Genomic DNA, 15,633 nt, shown 5'->3' with positions numbered 1-15,633 from the left:
GTTTCCTTCTTGTCCCCGTTATCTGCGTTGACATACTGCACGTGCATATACATATACGCGTACAGTTAGGGGGACCTCTTACATGCTACCCCCCTTTTAAAATATATATATATATATATTTATATATATATAAAATTTAAAAAATTATATATTTATATGGTATATATATATATATTAAAAACAAAATAAAATAAAGCTCTCTGGCCAGTACAAAATTGCTCCTCTCATTCTGTTTCAAGGCCAGGGGGAGCTCCATGGTAGGATATGAACACTTACATCTCTCATTTCCCCTTCCAAATGTTGTTGACTACCAATGGCTATTTAGGATATCTTCCCCCCAGAAATTTGCTCTTGTCATTCTATATACACAGCTCTGTGCCTCTGTGAATATTTCTTGAAGACCGGTTTGTAGCATAGTAATTGCTGGATCAAAGAATCCTTTGGCTACAGAAACATCTCTGAAGTACCTACTTGTGCACCTGATACTGTTCTAAATGGTGGGGAGGCATCACAGAAGACCCATGTGTGTTCCTTTTCATGAAGCCGAAACTGTAGTGAGGATGGGGACAGGGTAGAGTCAAATTTTGAAGATGCCACCCTGGAGTCTGCAAGGTTCTTTTACCTTCATGCTTCTTCCCTCAGGGGGGCTGGGGTAACAAATGCCCCTTTGCTGGCATCCTCAGCGCCCCATCGTGCAGCAGGGGCTGTTGACAGGAGGCTGGTTTCCTTATCCAGGCTCTCTACAAGATCTTGGAATCTGCAGCCGGAATGATGCCTGTGGGGATTTTAAGAGTGGCTAGACCAGGATAGAACAATCCGCTACCCATTTAGGTGTATCTCGGGGAGGAGGGGAGCTGGGAATGATGTGACCCTGTCTGGGCAAACTGCCAGAGTGTGGCGTGACAGGAGCAGGTGAAAGCTCGATAGAGGAGCAGTGGACAGAAGGTACCTTCCCGTACTAGGGTGTCCCACTGAGAGGCCCAGAAGCAGCAGTCCTCTCTGGGAGGTACAACTGGGGGTGAGGGAGACTTGTATTCCCAAACCAACCGTTGGGTGCAGGGTGCAGGGGAGCTCACCGGCATGCAAGGACCTCCACCTCTCCTGAGGTCACCATCATCCAACTTCTGGCCTCAACTCGTCAGCTCCACAGATTCTAATCAAGTGGGGACCGGGGAAGATGGCAGCGGAGCACGTGAAAGGTTCCCTAATGGGTGAGCAGGGCAGGGATTAAGGGCAACACTAGATCTGATTGGTCGAGATGGGATTGCTTACCAGGATCTTCCAGGGGAGAGAACCCCCACTGGCTGGAGGTGGGGGTGTCCTCAAAAGAGTTTATGAGTGCAGAAGTGGGGCTTGGAAGAGTGGAGGTGAAAGTGGAGGGTTTGGAATCCTGCTCTGGAAACCCCAGCCACTCATCCACAAAAGGGGCTGAAGATACTAGCCAGGTCAGTGGGATCACTGGCTTTTGTTATATCCTCTAGTCTATCTTCCTGTCACGTTTTTGAATAATGGGACTGCGGGTACTGGATCCCACGATGTGGATATCAGAGCCCAATAACAAATCACTAAATCTTTCTCCGGTGTCCTGTTATGTGCCCAGCAGACACCATGTAGGTCCTAGAGGGGCAGAGACATTTCAGAGAGCTCGTGACATACTCCAGGCCAGGTTTCTACAGGGAACCAGACGGTGAACTACTCATCCCAAAGAAGTGAACGCTTCGATGATGGGACTTTAAGCATTAGATAGGGAAGATGTTTGGGTGAGGGTAGGTAAGTAAGACATAGGTGGGTTCTCAAGTCCCTGAACTTCTCACCAGTCAGTCCTTAAACCCTGACTGTATTCACACCTGTGTCTGAAAGGCTGCTGAAGCAAGACTGGGTTCCTGTGATCCTGGGGGACTGAAAATCCACCATGGCCTCAGAAGTGGCCCAGTGTGTGTGTCCGCTGAGGAGGACAAGGTGCACAAGTCGAGCCCACATCAGCCTCTGCCCTCAAATTCCACAGCCTTGAGTGGCTACTGCCCATGAGCAAATAGCCCTGCTCTGGTTGTTGGCCTCATGGTGGGAGAAGAAGGGGGAAATGAATGTGCTTCAGAGTTTGGACAAAGTCCGGCAGGAACTGTAGAGGCCCTCGTGCCACCTGCCCTTTTAAACCAGAATTAGGCATTGAGAGGAGGGGACAGGTTTCCTCTTTGGGGATGGGGGGGGGGGCGGGGGTGGGGACAGGGGCGTCCCTCGGTGGTATGGTATGTGGTCTGTGGCATGTCTGCCTGGCAGGGCAACGTAAACCCCTTCACCATCTCCTTCCCCCACTGGTATTCACTGGCTGCAAAGGATCTGCCGGCTGAAGGTGTCCTTCTGTTCGGGGTCAGGTGGACACTGGGAAAACCAGGTGGCTGCAGTGCCTCCAAGCTTTAGGAGCTGAGAGGGCTACAGCAAGCACTGTGTTCAGGGTGAACAGGATATGGGCCAGACCTTCCACAAGGCTGGAGGCAGGGCTGGGTCTACCCTGAGCAGCGTGGGACTGTCCTGCTCCACTTTTCCCACAGCTTCCACTCAGCAGGAGGGCTCTGGGGCCTTAAGGACAGTGTGAGTCTCCTGTGGATGGTATGAACCTTTCAAGCCAAGAAGATGGCCCCATTCTGATGGGTGGAAGCCTCTACCGTGTGTCAGGCCTGGGGGCTGCCCTCTTCAGTGTTGCCTGGGCATGCTGCAGTGGTGTCAGTGTCCAGAAACAGCCAATGATGGCAAAATCTGGGGGGCATCCTTCCCTTGGAAAAGGAAGTTCCTCAGTTGCCTTGAGGGGCACACTGGGTTAGGGGCTAATAATGTGGAGACACCTGTGTTCCAGAAAGGCTCTTGGAATTCTGCCTTTCAGTCTCTGCGTCTCACTCAGGGCCTGGGTGAGACCTCATTGTGTCTCTCATTAGCATGTGTCCTGTATGGGCTGACTTTTTGTGTTGAAAACCAAGATGTCATTTCTCTGAACTGGTTTGGGGTCTGTCCGGGATTTGAGGTATCTGAACTGTGTGAGGGTGTGTGCGGTGCATGAGATCACTGAGCTGTGAGGTGTTGTGTGTCCAAGTGAGAGTTCTCTGGGCTATTTAAGGGCTCTCTCCAAATGTATGTGGTATCTGAACTCTTTTGGGTGCAGTGTGCAGAATGTAAGGTGTCTGGGGCTGTTCCCATGATGTATTTCAGTAATTAGGGTTTGAGCACTCCTGAGGGTCTCTGTTGAGGTTGGCATATTTGAGCTCCTGGAGGCCCATCCTCTAGGTTGTGAGGCCACAAAGGTTATTTGTCACAGGGCAGGAGGTTTGGAGCAAGCTCTGTGTTCACAGTACGGGTGCCCTGTGCTGCTTGTGTGTCTGCATGCAGCATTGTGAGCTCTGTGACTGTGTGGTATCGACATGCGGGGTGTGAGGTCTGTGAGCTGTTAAGTTTCTATGTTGCATGTTCTTAGGTTGCTAAAATGCATGTGGGTCTGTATTTTAGAATTCATCGTCTCTGAGCTGCTTCGGGTCTCTCTTCATTTCTTGAGTTCCCCGGAGTTTGAGTTCTGTGGGTTGTTTGATCTTGTATGTGGAATGCCTTGAGGTCTCCTAGCTGCCCTTTCCTGAGTCTGTAGCTCATCCACTTCAGCTCCTAACAACCTGGCTTCCTTGTCTGGGCTATTGAGTCTAAGTGGTTGGCTTCCCTCAGTCTGTTCTTGGGATAGTTTGGGTTTTGCGAGCCATAGTGTGAGGTCCATGAGGTAGTTGGGAGTCTGTGTCCAGGGCGTGATGCCTCCAATCTGGAGGGAGATCCAGGTCCTGGAGTGAGGTCTCCTTTGTCTTTGGTGCTGTGAGGCAGGCACTGAAGCTTGAGCCAAGTTGGAGTTTATATCCCGACTGAGAGACTTGGTCACACACCAGAGTTCAGACCTGAGGTGTTTGTGACCTCTACCCAGTGTTTCAGTCTGACAACTGTCCAGAAAGACAGAGCTTGATCTGGGTTGACTGACTGAACTCAACCATTCCAGCTCCCAATCACCTGGCTTCCTTGTCTCCACCGTTGACTCTGTGTTTGGCCTCCCTCAGACCCTTCCCTGGGGTTGGGTTCTCCCAATCCAGGGCTGTAACTTACCGATATCATGCAAATCTCAAGTGCAGATTGAAATATAGTCAATATCCAAATAAAAACAGCAGAAACAGCACTTTCACAAAAACATTTTACTGAATCCCAAGAGGTTCCAGGTAAGAGACCTTGCCTTTCATAAGGAGTTGTTGCAAGTCTCCTTAAAATGTGGAATCTTTTTAAAAATTTCTATCCTTTCTCTCTCTATTGCTGGTATCTTGAGAGGCTCAGACAAGAAAGGACATTCAACTTTACGTTTTTGACAAGACAAGCAAAAAGAAAAGAAAAAAAGAAAAAGCCCTAACACACACACACACACACACACACACACACACACACACACACAAAACCACCCAATACACCCCAGAGTACTCAGTATAAGGAAATTGTATTGGAAATGTAAATGGAATCCTGTGATTAATTATAAAACCAAATTTCTTATCACACGATATGTCTACTGTCAGGATGGGCCATATTCCAGGACTGGACAACCAAAAATGCCTTCTTTCTCCAAATCTCATACACTGCAGCTTGTAATCTGATTACAACGGTCTAAATAATCCTAACCAGTGTGGGAATCACAGAGCCTATCAAAAGCATGTCTGTTCCTGTGTCACATGTTCTCTCTCCCTCTCTCTCTCTCTCTCTCTCACACACACACACACACACACACACACACACACACACCTCTCTCCTACACAGAATTTCTCTGATGGTTCCATACAGAAATGCAGGAGGCAATGCCAAGGAAACAGACTCTTATCTAAATCTCTGGAACACTGACTGGAGCCCAGTCGTGTCCTGGGGTCTAAGCCGATGCCCGTTAGAAGTCTCAATCTCCTCTCTGCCAAAACTGGCGACGGTAATTAGAGAAAGAGAAATACGCCACACGTAGGTTGTCAAGCCGCAATTCTGATACTGCAGAGATAGGGCTTGTGCGGAAAACATCTATTCTTTCCGACAGCACCGGTCACGCGTGGCCAGAGAGGACGCTGGTCCTGCGACACTTACGCGCACCCGGCTTGTTCTAGGGATATTCTCCCTCTCTCACTCTTAGGCCCTCGCTTTCGCTCCTTCTTCCCTGGGATCGGGTTCCCGCCATCCCGCCTCCAGTGCACCCCCTCCAGTCCTTAGCCCTGGCGGTGACGCGCCCTCAAGAACAGAAGGGTTAAGTCCAGCAAGAGAAGTCCTCCCGGCTTCCTAGAGAGGCGTGTACACGGCCCACGGGAGGAGGGGCTGCGGGACTGCCCGTGACGTCATAGATGTGGGACCCGGTGAACAAGTCGGGTTCTCTATATTTAGCCTTCCTCAGGTTGCGCGGGACGGAGAGGGAGACGGGAGTGGCCCGGAGCATAGTGGGATCTTCGCGGTGGGCCGCGGCGCGGGTATTTGGAACCCGCGACGTAAGCACCCGTGGAATCGAGAAGGTTGAGCCCGCCCCCACGGCGGCGCACCTGAGTGACGGCCCAGGGCGAACGCTTCCTGAGGTCGTAGGGAGAGTTTCCGGGCGGTGCAGGTGACGTCGCGGACCATGCACGTGGTGCTGAGCGGGGAGGGGGGCCAGTACGGAAGGTCTCCGTGACCACGTGATGGCGTCTCTTGTAGCGCGCACGCGTGAGCAGTACCTGTTAACTGATTTTTGTTTTCTTACCAGGTTTTTTTTTCTTTTGCATGGGCTCTACATGCACAGTAGTAAAGACAAAACCCATACTAGTAGAGAGCTTGTCTGTTCAGGCTGTTGCGATCCGTAGAGCAGCCCGGATCTGAAGATTAGAGTGTCTAGACTGTCTTCGGCAGGGTGGTTTTGCCGTCTCTCCACGGGGATGAGTAGACACGTTGTAGTGGGGAGATTTAAGGTGGGAGTGTTTCTGCATTCAGGATTAGTCTCAGCCGAACAGTGACTCCGTGAGCCAAAGAATGACGGCATAAATGTCTCTCTCCGTGTCTAGCTAGTTTCAGGAGAATGGACTTTTGATCACAGTGCTATTCCCGAGACAGCAGGGAGCTGCAGGGACTGTGTCTGGCCCTTCAGCCAGAGGAGGAGGGTCTGTGTTTGGCCTTGTCACACGTGAACCCAGGAGTCGCCCGAGAGGCTTAGGGCAGGTATGACGAAGAGTGAACAGCAAACCTCCTCGCAGTTATAAGGGCAAGAGTATTCCTTTGCGATAAGCTATTTCTGGAACACGAGAGCCTACAGAGATTTTTTTACTGTGGCTTTTTTCAGGGCTCAGGTGAAGTTCAATATTGTGTACAGAGTAAAAAATGGGCTTGGTGACTTTCGTGCCTGTGCAAACAGATATCCAGATAAGCAGAGATCTCTTTTTAGCCCTGGAACTTATTATCCATACTTGAAGAGCACTTTATGGTTTTTAAAAGGCAGTATTTTCCTGATCTAAATGAAGGAAGCATAGGATCATGGTCCTCATCTTACAAGTGAGGAAACTGACCAGAGAGAGGTTAAGTGACCTGCCCAAAGTCACACAAGGAATAAGCGGTGGGGCCCTGATTTCAGATCTCCGTATGGATGGCTTCATCACCTTTTGGCTATGCATGCACACCCTGTTGGTTTCCAGACCCACACATCTGGCTCTGTCCTCTCCTAAACTACATGCTGCCTGAGACAACTGGCAGCTCACAATCAGATTGCACTCAAGTGCTAGCCACTCTTTGGGACACTGGAGAGGACTTCAGAACGAAGGCAAGTGTTGGAGAAAGTAGGTCCCAAAGTCTCACCTGCCACCCCTGAGGGGGTGAGGCTACAGGAAGAAGACTGGAGGGTCTGAAGGGGGCTGAATCTCTGAGAGACAGGCTGATGGGCTAACCTACGGCACACGTGTGATAAAACAGGTTGCTTTGAATTCATTGTTTTTCTTTTAGCACGGGCAATGCATACTGAATGCTGAAAACACACAAGGCAGTTAAACAAACCAACGAATATATGGATAAGTAGAGAGAGGCCCATTTCCCTAGGGAGTACTTAACTATAAAACAGCACTCTGCTGTGCAAAGGGAGAACATTATCCTAGAGGACATGAAACAGAAATTAGCTGTTTTTCCTAATTTTTTGCTATCATTCTTCTATTCCAAATGAGGCATCCCAGGCACAGAGAGGCTAGGAGAGCTCCCCCAGTTCACTGGGGGTACTGAGTGACTACTTAACAGTCAGTCGTCCCACGGGCTAAGAATACACAACATCTCCAAAACTGAACGTGCCCACCCCCACTCCCCATGCATCTCCATGTCCTCTGGTGTTGCCAAACTCCGTGAAAAGCAACCTTCTACCCAGCTGCTTAGGCCAGGCATCCTTAAAGCCATGCTTCCCTGCTGCCTCTCTCACCACCCCCTCAATCACCAAGCCCGGCCAATCCAACCTCCTCCACCCTTCTAAATAAGATCTTGACACTTAGTTCTTCCGTCACTATGGCTAATTCCCTAGTCCAGATGACCTCGTCTCTGCTTGATAATTACCACCAATCTTAACCCTTGGCCACAGATTTTTTCATCCCACTGCTTGAGGGACCTTTCTCAAATCCTAATCTGGTTGAATGGATAAAGAAGATGTGGTCTATGTATACAATGGAATATTACTCAGCCATTAGAAACGACAAATACCCACCATTTGCTTCAACGTGGATGGAACTGGAGGGTATTATGCTGAGTGAAGTAAGTCAATCGGAGAAGGACAAACATTGTATGTTCTCATTCATTTGGGGAATATAAATAATAGTGAAAGGAAATATAAGGGAAGGGAGAAGAAATGTGTGGGAAATATCAGAAAGGGAGACAGAACATAAAGACTCCTAACTCTGGGAAACGAACTAGGGGTGGTGGAAGGGGAGGAGGGCGGGGGGTGGGGGTGAGTGGGTGACGGGCACTGAGGGGGACACTTGACGGGATGAGCACTGGGTATTATTCTGTATGTTGGTAAATTGAACACCAATAAAAAATTAATTTATTTTAAAAAAGAATAAATACAGTACAAAAGGAAAAAAAAAATCCTAATCTGGTCTTGTCTACCCTGCTCAAAACTCTGCAGGGGCTTCCTGCTGCTCTTAGGATAACGTCCAGCCTCCCGGACTGAGCACAGTCCCCTTCCTTACTCCCTGCCCTCCAAAGCCTCATCCTCAGCGGACCGCCTCCTGCTCCACCACCACTCCACATTCCAGCCCCCGTCAACCTCTTCCTGTTCAGTAGATGGCCAGTGGACTCTCTTCTCCCTGCCTCTCATTTCCCCAACCCCACACGTGCCATCCCCTGTAGATCGAACATTCACTTCATTTGCCTGATGCCTACCTATGTTCAGCTGTCAGGTTCAGTAGAGAGCAATTTCCATTTAACCTGAGGAGTACCTGGATGAAAAGGCACTGTTCACAGAACTTTTTACTGAATAGAAGTGATGGAGACTTCATTATAAATTCCTCAAATGGGCAGGTATTTTACTCTGGTTCCCAGTGAGCTAATTGGAAATGCAATCGGACAGCCCAGTTTCTCTGGAAAAGAATAGGATGGCATAGAATAGGATTACACACGGCAAAGATCATACCTCAATTTATGTGGTGCCTGTGATGCATTTTAACTCGGAGTTTGGAATGTGGCACACACTTTCCTGATGCCTAGGGGTCCTACCTTCCAGTGAGGAGGTATAAACAGAAACATGGAAAGATTATGTCACTTTATGGCACCTGTGACCCAGGAAATTAAGCAGCCCTTCAGCTGCCTCCCTTGGACTTTGTCTTGATGAGCTCATTTTTCCACTGTGAAGTGCCATCTGAGTTTTCTGTTAGGACAAGAGGAAGGATTGTAACTGGTCTTTCCTTTACAGCGGGTTGGATTTATTAGTCGCTGTGGCCATCAAGGAGGCTAGCTGCCTGCACCTATGGGAACTCTCCAAGGGAGTCTGACAGTGCCTTCATATCGCTCCCTAGGGGCCCCTACCAGGTGTCAGCAAACCCTGGAGAAAACTATGTCCGTTCCTACAGCGTCCAGTGGAGAGTGTGAACCCACTGCTGGTTCAACATGCCATAGGCTCAACTGTGAGGATTAACCTCACTCAGTACAACCCCTCTGAACACAGCACACCTCGGTATGAGATGAAGTGTGTGCCTTGGACGAAAGAAAAGATGGAACCACTCATCCAACCAGCACTACCCCAACCCCCAAGCCCGGCCAGAGGGTGGGACTAGACTCCTAGGCGCCTGGCATACTTCCCTCTGTCGCTGGCGTGTCCCTAACACAGGGCACGGTGTGATGGGCTCTCCCTGCAGCCTAGCTTGAGGAACTAAGGTGTGCGGGGTATATACAGTTTGATTCCCCAAAGACTCAGGTCTTTGGTAAGTGTCAAAGCCCACCTTCTGTAGACAGGAAAACAAACTGAAAGGCGTTAGGTTGATGAAGCAGGAGAGGGTGGATCTGGGAAGCACACCTCCTTTTTGCCTGACTCCAAAGCCAGTCTTTGCACTCACAGTGACACAGCGGGGTTGTGTTTCAGGTGCTGAAATGCAGGTACTGTTCCATGATTCCATAGTCATCATGGTCCCAACACCATGTCCACCTTGAAATGCAGGCACCCAGCAGGGTATAAAGCAACCCCCAAAGGTTCTAAGACTCTGCCTCTCCCCTGTGAGGAGCTGCCCTGAAGCAACAGATCTGGAGTCCCTTAGCATGGAAGGCTTGCCTCAGAGCCGACAGCCAAGCAGGACCTCAGCTTCCAGGGTTCCCGCAGAGAGATCCTTTGTCTTAATAGAGAGACTTTTGGAGTCAACCCCACCCCACAAATTAGGTCTCCACCAGTCTCATTCTGTTTATCAGATATGAACTGAGAGACAATCAGAGGCAAAGGAAGTACTTTCAGTGGCCGCATCACGGTTGTGGAGCTGGCCGAATTGCAATGGTGGATTGGAGCTCAGTAGACCAAGGACTGAAATCTGGCTCTACCTGTGGGGAATCTCTCGGTTCTTGAGCTTGCGTGTCTGTAAAATGTGGGTGATCGGAGTGCCTACCGCCTCAGCATCCTGACCCCTGAGAAGTGGTCCTGACCAAACACACGCACGTACAGGTAGGTAGGGGTAAGATGCCCTCCTCTGTGTACCTGAGGTACCATGACTTAAATTCCGCCATCTCTCTTCTCACAGGACATGTGGTGGCTATCTGCTGGCAGGCTATAGCTAACTCATCCCTGCATCCCCAATCCGTGTTCAGTAAACAGACACATGGTTTGAGGTGGTGCTTAGAACATGCTTCTTCAATGAGTGAAGGACCTTGACCCAAGGTGACATTATAACTTCATGATAAAGGGTAGTTATTGTGCCAGTTATTTCTCTCTTACAAATGACGTGGAGAGTGGAGCACCTGGGTGGCTCAGTGGTTGAGCATCTGCCTTTGCATCAGGTCATGATCCCAGGGTCCTGGGATCGAGTCCTGCATCGGGCTCCCTGTGGGAAGCCTACTTCTTCCTCTGCCTATGCCTCTGCCTCTCTCTGTGTGTCTCTCTCATGAATAAATACGTAAAACCTTTTTAAAAAATGACACGGGGGAATGGCGTAAACAAGACATCTCTGTATTCTGATTCTTTTTGGGAGGTGGAGGAAGATTGCATCTTTTGTACCAACTTAAATTGCAGATGCTTACAAAAAGGAGGTTACACGGGTATTTTAATTGTGTGGGTCACTCTGTTGCCCCATTCATTAGTCACAGTTGTGATCTCACGGTGGAACGTGGGTCAAGATCCTTGGAACGTCAGTCAGCTCAGAGAATGTTTTCCAAGTACCAAAAGTTACCAGTGCACATAGTAGGTGCGCACAATGACCTGTCCAAGAGGTGGACTGTTGAGTGAATCCAGACTGCTAATTATTAAGTGTGTGATGCTGTGGCTAGAGCACAGCTGCCCTTGGAGACAGGGATGTGGGCACCAGGTGAAGGGGGTGTCAGTGCAGATGAATGCTGTCAGCCTCGGAAGGAGGCGCTCCTCCTCACTCTCCTTCCAGCCCTTTGCCCAAACCTGCCTCTCTCTGAATGGTCTTCTCCATGTCCCTCCTCTGCCTGACTTACAGCCTGATACAGGTTGTCACTCAGCATCTGTGATCCGTGGGTGTCCTTTGTGGTCCAGCTGGCTGAGTAGAAGCCTGTCACCCTCTGCTCTCCCCACTTCCTGTGAGGCTCTCACTCTCTGCCCCTGCCCCCAGTGGCCCAACCTCCTGGCAGCCTCTGCTTCATACACTTCTTCCCAGCTGTTCCCTCTTGTCTGGAAAGTCCTGACCCCAGATGTCTGCTTGTCAGGCTTCTCTCCCCGTTCACATCTTTGTTGAAAGGTCGCCTCCTCGTGAAGCCTGAGCTCACTCCCTAGGGGTAACTTTGTAGGTTAGACTGTGGGGCTCACAGATAATCCAGAGAGGTATTGCCACTCCATACATCTGGAGTCAGGATGCACCTGGGCTGGGGTTCTTCTCTTTCGGGAGGTGAGGCCTTGTGCTGTCACTTAACCCCACCATGCCAGCATTTTCTTCTTTGGGACAATGGAGAAAATAGATTCTGCAGGGTTGATACACCAAATGAGATGTTTAGGAAGGACCTCACATTCTCCTTTATTCCATTTGGTAGGTATTTGTGAATGCCCACTGGGGTTAAGGCTCTGATGGGTGAACAAGACAAAATCTCTGACTGTGTCAGCTCATGGACTAGTGAGTGATACAAATAATCCGCCTCTGATGTCTGGGTGGGGCTGAGGCCGGGATAGGGGAAATGCAGGGTGTTGTGGCAGTTCAGGGGAAGGCCTGCTGTCCAGGATGTTAGGAAAGTGGGTGAAGAAGGCTTTCTGGTAGAAACGCTGCATGAGTCCCCAGAACGAATATGAGGCGAAGGTGTTCCTCACAGCCGTTACTTTCCCAATCCATTCATGCAGGACAGATGTGGTGTCACCTCCCACTCCCTCCTGACTGAGGGATGGGGGTGTGGCCCACGCTGGCCAGTGGGAAAGGAAGAGAATGTTTGCTGGAAGACTTCTGGGAGACTTCCTTGTTCATAGGAGAGGTGCAGGATTAGAGAGCCTCTTTCTGCACTTGAACATTGCCCTATCTGGATGTTGGTCCTGGAACATCTATTTCAGAAAAGGCCAGATCAGAGCTGGAAAGAGCCTGTGTCCTTGCTGGCATCACTGGATCCCAGAGTGTGACCCGCGTGCGCCCACCCTGCCTTCTGATTTCATTTTGCGTGACTGTGAATTGCCTTTGTGCCTAAGCCCACTTGAGGAGGGGGTTCCTCTTTACTCACAGCACAAAGCAGACATCCTGATATGGTGAGCATCATGGGATTTGGTTATCTGTTGGTTTGTGGGAGCCATGCTGTGTAGTGAGTAAGGACACAAGCTCTGATCCTGGATAACCTTCCTTCCAACCCAGTTCAGCCACTTGCAGTCATGTCCTCTTGAGAAATTTACTTGGCCTGGCCCTCTTTGCCTTGCTGTACTCTCCTGTGAAATGGGTTTATTATTCCTCGTAATAACAATACCAAACAAGATTGCATTTCTGAGTATGTAACAAAGTAATGCAAGGATGGTTCAGAGAGAATTGGGCATGGCACATTCCCTATCTACCACCACTGATACTGCCATGGGGTAGGTTGCAGGTCACGCTTCACGTCATATGAGCTACAGCCAAGAACCTAAAGACAGCATCAGATGTCTCAGTTCTGCCATAGAGACTCTCCTTCTGTGCCACACTCTTCTCATTCTTTGCATCGCGCATAGATGACCCTTCACCAGGAGGCTGGCTTTTCCATCGTGGGTCTCCCCACGATGATGTACACAAGTATACATAATCTTCCATCCTGTGCATCAATTCAGTTCACTCCAGTTCTAGCCTCAGATAGCTAGGGGCCACTTCTGGCGCAGGGGTGGGGGTGGGGGTGCAGGGCAGGTACCAGAGCATGTGACACTTCATTTCTGCCATATGGCATTGGAGCGGTCTGTGTCCCTGTGCCTGCATTCATCTCCAAACTCCCCTCCTTCCACCCCAGAATTCAGTTTACACTCACACTGGATTCCAGGTCACACCCTGCTCTTTCAGCCTCTCTCCTTCAGCCTCAAAGTCCTCCTGGTAGAAGGACAGTAACTCTGCCTACTCGACGTTTGTTGGGAGACCTGCAGGAGACGATAGATGGGAAACACCTAGCTGATATTACCTGGCACATGGAAGGCACGGAGTAAGAGGCAGCGCTGTCTGTCCTGCTTCTTTAATCCACAGCACCCGGCCTGCAGATGGTAAGATATCCTTCTCTTTTGTGCAGCTGATAATATCCCATTGTATATATGTGCCACACTTCCCTTATCCATTCCTCTGTTGATTGACAGTTGGGTGGTTTCCATTATCCTGGCTACTGTGTGTGATTAATGCTGCAATAAATACGTGACTCCAGACATCTCTTTGAGACGCTGATTTCAGGTTTTTTGGACATATACCGAGCAGTGGGATTGCTGGAAGATATGGAAGGTTTTTTGTCTTTTTGATCTTGTTGCTTTGAAAGGGGGTACCCAGAGATGAATAGGAACCTATAACAGTTTTAATTTCAGGGTTGTTTTTTTTTTTAAGATTTATTTATTTATTCGTTTATTTATTTATTTGAAAGAGAGAGAGAGAGAGAGAGGGAGAGAGCACATGAGATAGAGTGAGCACTGAGCAGGGAGGAGCAGCAGAGGGAGAGGGAGAGGGAGAGGGAGAGGGAGAGGGAGAGGGAGAGGGAGAAGCAGGCTCTCCGCTGAGCAGGGAGCCCAATGCGGGGCTTGATCCCAGGACCCTGGGATCATGACCTCTGCTGAAGGCAGACACTTAACCCCTAATTTCAGTTTTTTGAGGAACCTCCATAGTACTTTCCATCGTGGCCGCACCAGTTTGCATTCCCACTGACAGTGGGCAAGGGTTCCAGGTTTCTGCATGCCCACCCACACTTGTGATCTTCTGTTTGTTTGGTTTGACGGTAACCATCCTCTCATGTGTGGGGAGATATCTCGTTGCTATTTTGACTTGCCTTTCCCCGATGATTAGTGATGTGGCACAACTTTTCATATGCCTTTTGGCCATTTGTAAGTCTTCTTTGAAGAAATGTGTATTTGCATCCTTTGCCCATTTTTACATTGGTTTGTTTGTTTTCTGGCTATTTGTTGAGTTAGAAATGCTTGTTAGAAATATTGAAAATCAACCCCTTATCAGATATGTGGTTTCCAAATGTTTTTGCCTATTTTGGAGATTGCCTTTTGGCTTTGTTGGTGGTTTCCTTTGCTGTGCAGAAGCTTTTAAGTTTGAAGTCGTCCCACGTGGCAGTTTTTGCTTTTCTTGCCTGTGCCATTGGTGTCGTTTCCACGAGATCATTGCCAAGACCAATGCCATGCAGCTTTTCCTCTATGTTTCCTTTCAGGAGTTTTACAGTGCCGGGTCTTATATTTAAAATTCAGCCTTCTTTGGGTTGATTTTCGTGTGTGGTGTAGCATAGGGTCCAGCTTCATCCTTTTACACTTGGGTATCCTGTTTTCCCGGCGCCATTTGTCAAAAGACTGTCCTTTCCCCATGGTGTATCGTTGGTGTCCTCATCAAGCTCAGCTGACTTTATACACATTGGGTTTATTTCTGGCTGATACTCTGTTCCATTGGTCTGTGTCTGTCTTTCTGTCCGTACCATACTGATTGACTACTACATAGCCTTGTGCTATGTTTTGAAATAAGAACTTTGGTACCTCCAACTGTCTTCTTCCTCAAGGTTGCCTTGGCTGTTCAAGGTCTTCTGTTGTTCCAGATGCATTTTAGGATTGTCTTTCTTTCTTATTAAAAAAAAAAAAAAAGATTTTATTTATTTATTAATGACAGGCACAGAGAGAGGCAGAGACATAGGGAGAGGGAGAAGCAGGCTCCCCATGGGGAGCCGGTGCAGAACTCGGTCCCAGGACCCCTGAATCACAACCTGAGGTGAAGGCAGACACTCAACCACTGAGCCACCCAGGGATCCCTAGGATTGTTTTTCTGTTACTGAGAAATGCCATTGGAATTTTGGTAGGTGTAGCATTGAGTCTCTCATTCTTATTTATTTTCAATTTTTAGTTTTTATTTTTTAGATTTTATTTGTTTATTCATTAGAGACACAGAGAGACAGAGACATAAGAAGGAGAAGCAGGATCCCTGTGGGAAGCCCGATGCAAGACTCGATTCCAGGACCCTGAGATCACAACCTGAGCCAAAGGCAGATGCTCAACCACTGAGCCACCCAGGTGCCCCTTATTCTTCTTTTTACTCTTTCATCTTAAACTGGAGATGACATTGATTAACCAGTTATATTCTAAATCTGGCGATTATGTCGCTTGGGTTTCAGTTATTGAACCACCCTTGCTTTCCTGTGCTAACCCACTTGATCGTGATGTATTTTCTCTGAATATTGCTGGATTCCATTGCTGGCATTTTGTGGAGGAATTTTGTACTTGTGATGAGAAAGATTATTGGTCAGTAGTTTTCCTGGTGTCAGTGAAATGCTAGCCTCATA

The 15,633-nt window shown here is 48.8% G+C and overlaps 1 protein-coding gene across 14 annotated transcripts in view; it reads left to right on the top strand.

Annotated features, from left to right (window-relative positions):
* Positions 1-15,633, top strand: part of FAM156A (family with sequence similarity 156 member A) — a 63,623-nt gene that overhangs the window by 41,749 nt on the left and 6,241 nt on the right. For 2 of the 14 annotated variants that reach the window (XM_041741353.1, XM_041741345.1), the window contains exons 2-3: positions 12,218-12,406; positions 13,126-13,369. The exons of 6 other annotated variants lie outside the window; for them this stretch is intronic. The gene's annotated coding sequence lies outside the window, so the exon portion shown is untranslated. Of the gene's footprint in view, positions 1-9,249; positions 10,172-12,217; positions 12,407-13,125; positions 13,370-15,633 lie in introns of those variants that run through there. 6 more of the 14 variants (XM_041741352.1, XM_041741346.1, XM_041741350.1 and 3 more) reach the window with 5 other exon arrangements.

This window comes from Vulpes lagopus, chromosome X, assembly GCF_018345385.1.
Source record: "Vulpes lagopus strain Blue_001 chromosome X, ASM1834538v1, whole genome shotgun sequence".
Taxonomy (NCBI): Eukaryota; Metazoa; Chordata; class Mammalia; order Carnivora; family Canidae; genus Vulpes; species Vulpes lagopus.
Note: the sequence above shows the minus strand (reverse complement) of the source record. Positions and strands in the feature narration are given on the sequence as shown.